The following is a 4,263-nucleotide window of genomic DNA, read 5'->3' on the forward strand; positions in this document are numbered from 1 at the left end:
TATACAGACATTTAAATAAATGAACCAGATCTATGTAATTCAACATAGATAAATCATGAAACTAAAATATTGATTTAAACTATTGTAGGACATTTTGAAAGTATTGATACCAAGAGCAAATATTTTCTAAAATAGGCAAACGGTCCTCCATATTATTTATTATTTTCATAGTAAGCAATATAAAATTGGGGTCTAGCTGTGCACCAAGTTCAAGCCACACCAGGTTTCCTGAGGAAGCAGGAAAATGCTTCTAGGGAGAGAGGTACAGTCGTAGTTCCTGGCTCTCTTCCTGATTCTCCTGGTTCTCCTTCATGGCATGTGATAGACACTTCCTCATTTTCTTTAAAATGAGGCATGGCCATATGACTTGCTTTAGCCAATAAAAGAGGAGTGGAAGGGTTTGTTAGTCCCAAGCGCAAGACTTACAACCCGTATGCACAACTGAAAGTAAGGAAGCAAAACCAGAAGGCTACCATAGAGACTGAGTTTATATTTATCTCTGGGCTTCCTGGCAGAAAACAAAGGATACAGAAAGGCAGATGACACCAGTGACCCACAATAGAAAAAAGATTTTCCGAGAACTAAATTAAAAAACAAACAAACCCAACCACCAAATACACACATACAATAAAGTTACATAAGAAAGGTAGTCGTGGAAATACTCTCCTAACTCTATTCGACGGATGCACCTTCAAGCCTCGTTGGAAAACAAAATTGAGTAAGATGTAAGCCCTCTTCCTAGCCACTGCTTTCTTTCCAGATTCTTCTTCTTGTCGGTTTGTGCTTTGTCTCTCCTATGGCAACAGAACCTTCTTTGTCAGAGAGACCTTCTTATCAACCCCTAACATGACCACGATGCTAAAAACACACACACACAAATCAATTGCCATCTAGTGAATTTTGCCATAGTGACCCTATTGGATAGAGGAGAGCTGCTGCCAAGGGTTTCTGAAGCTGTAAATTTTTAAAAAAATCATTTTATTGGGGGGCTCATACAGCACTTATCACAATCTATACATACATCCATTGTGTCAAGCACATTTGTACATTTGTTGCCATCATCATTCTCAAACATTTTCTTTCTACTTGAGCCCTTGGTATCAGCTCCTCATTTTTCCCCCTCCCTCCTTGCCCCACCTCCCTCACAAATCCTTGATAATTTATAATTATTATTTTGTCATACCTTACACTGTCCGACATCTCCCTTCACCCACTTTTCTGTTGTCCTTCCCCCAAGAAGGAGGTTATATGTAGATCCTTGTGATTGGTTCCCCTTTCTTCCCCAACTTCCCTCCACCCCCTAGATTGCCCCTCTCACCACTAGTCCTGAGGGGATCATCTGTCCTAGATTCCCTGTGTTTCCAATTCCTATCTGTACTAGTGTACATCTTCTGGCCTAGCCAGATTTGTAAGGTAGAATTGGGATCATGGTAGTTGGGGGGAGGAAACATTTAGGAACTAGAGGAAAATTGTATGACTCATCGGTGCTACACCGCACCCTGACTGGCTCATTTCCTCCTAGCGTCCCTTCTGTAAGGGGATGTCCTTTGGGTTCCCACTCCGTACTCCCCCTCATTCACAATGATATGATTTTTGTTCTTTGATGCCTGATACCTGATCCCATTGACACCTCATGATCACACAGGCTGGTGTGCTTCTTCCATATGGGCTTTGTTGTTTCTCAGTTAGATGTCCGCTTGTTTACCTTGAAGCCTTTAAGACCCCAGATGCTATATCTTTTGATAGCTGGGCACCATCAGCTTTCTTCACCACATTTGCTTATGCACCCGCTTTGTCTTCAGCGATCGTGTTAGGAAGGTGAGCCAGTTTAATAGAACAAAGTGTTCTTGCATTGAGGGAGTACTTGAGTGGAGGCCCAATGTCCATCTGCTACCTTAATACTAAACCTATAAATATATGCACATACATCCATTTCCCCTTCATCATATATTTATTTACATATGTACATGCCTATATTTATACCTCTATAAATGCCCTTTGCCTCCTAACACTTTCCTCTATTTCCTTTTACTTTCCTCTTGTCCCACTATCATTCTCAGCCTTCATTTGGGTTTCAGTAATTCCTTTTGGTTACATTGCCCTTGATCAAGCCCTAAACCTTCCTCACCACTGATTTTGGATCACTTGTTGTTCCCTTGTCCCTGGGTTTGTTAACACCCACTTCCTTTCCCCCACTTTCTGCTCTCCCATGTTGCCCCAGAACTGTTGTTCCTGTTGTTTTCTCCTCCAGATTATTTATCATGCCTATCTTATCTGGATAGACCTGCAGAGATAATAATATGAACAAAACCAAGACAGAACAAAATGAAGCAACAAAAGAAAACAAAATAAAAAACAACCAATGCCCCCCAAAAGAGAGAAAAGCCTGTAAATAGTTCAAGGTCTGTTTGTTGATTGACCTTTAGGAGTGTTTTCCAGTGGAGAGTCTAATGGGGTGCCACACCCTGGACCCAAAGTCTATTTTGGGGATTCCCTTGGGACTTCCTTGCTCTGCTCCCCTTGCTGTTCTGTTGCACACCCTTAGTGTTTTTCCTTGGTGTGGTGGGGTCAGATCACATGTAATTCCCCACACTGTGTCCAGTGTTGTCCCCATAAGGCTATGGATCAGCGAGGAATGCCCTGTCTCATAGTGGGGCCGGCCATGTGCTCTTCTCTGTGCATTGGCTGCTCTGAGCAGGGATATCGTCCTCAAGGCCCGGTGGGCCAGGCTGTGTTCCACTCTCTCCTCCCCACTCTTCATTTGCTCCAGTGTGCTCTGATCAGACATGTTCCTGTCCCTGAGCTGTAGCTTCAGTACTGTCCTCCGAAGTAAATTCTTCTGGGGGGAAGCTATAAATCTTTACCAGAGCTGACAGATGCTTCACTCTCCCTAAGTGTGACAGATGGGTTCAGACTGCTGGCCTTGCACTTAGCAACCCAAATGCATAACCAATGACCAAGACCACGAGGGCTCCTTACTGCATTAAGGAAAACTCTGATGTAACTAAAATGAGTCTATTATCTAGGATTAGTCTTGTTCTCCAGCGTCAGGATTTGAAAGAGATTCTCTCTGAATTTATAAAGGGGCTTCAAAAAGATTGTGGAAAAAATCCATTATCTTTTCTCAACAACTTGTTGAAGCCCTCTTGGATTTATAAACCAGTTTTATAAATTTCCACAACCACTTTTCTTTTCCCATCCTTCTCACACAGTATTTTATATTAAACATCCCCAAAGCACAACATTGTGGCTGTTGGTGCTAGAAGCAGTAGGGTCGGTTCTGACTCATAGGAACCACGGGTAAAACAGATCGGAACCACTGCCTGGTCTTGCACGATTGTTGTGTTTGAGCCCATTGTTGCAGCCACCGTCAGTCTATCGCATCGAGGGCCTTCCTTTTGTTGTTGTTGACCCTCTAGTCAAGATAATTTAAAGGGCTCAGTAACAAGACTACCCTGTAGATGAAAGCAAAGGAATCAATTCAGTAATGAATACTAGCCTGGTGCCAGGAGCTGGATACTTCTATTTCTCGGAGGATTATTCTCTTGCTATGGAATTTGGCCTTTCTGGGTATTTGGCTTCATGTTTGTCTATTGTAACATTCTGCTAAGTCTACCTTTTTATATGCATATGAAAATTTACAAATTATCACCAAAAAAAGGAAGAAAAAAGAAGAACCAAAGATCTAAATAAATATCACACATCATCAGGCCTGTGGTCAAACAGTGGGTGAGAACCATTTCCCAGGCATATAGCGAAGTGATATAGAAGTAAAACTTTAGCCCCCAGAGTGGAGCAAGGGTGCTGAGGGTATTGTTTACAATGTAGTCATTGTTCAGCAGTCTAAGAGCAGTTATAGAGTCAGTGCTTGCACATTGAGCTGCTAACCACAGGTCCAGCAGGTCAAAACCAGAAGCTGCTCCTTGGGAGAAAGACGAGGCCTTCGACTCCTGTAAAGAGCCGCAGTCTCAGAAAGCCACAGGGGCAGTTCTGCTCTGTCCTATAGGGTCGCAAAGAGTCAGACTCAATTCAGTGGCAGTGAGTGAATGAGAAAGAGCAGTTGGGTTTTTTAATGGAAATGAATTAGAGGAGCAGTAATAAGATTGACTACCGCCCTATTTCCCTAATGAGCGCTATGGGGAACACTATTTTAAAAGCGATGAAGGAGCTTGCATGGCACAAAAAATTTTTTCTTTCTTTCTTTCTTTCTTTCTTCCTTCCTTCCTTCCTTCCTTCCTTCCTTCCTTCCTTCCTTCCTTCCTT

Source organism: Echinops telfairi, unplaced genomic scaffold (assembly GCF_000313985.2).
Source record: "Echinops telfairi isolate 266 unplaced genomic scaffold, ASM31398v2 ScPeMD7_6273;HRSCAF=7185, whole genome shotgun sequence".
In the NCBI taxonomy this organism is placed as follows: Eukaryota; Metazoa; Chordata; class Mammalia; order Afrosoricida; family Tenrecidae; genus Echinops; species Echinops telfairi.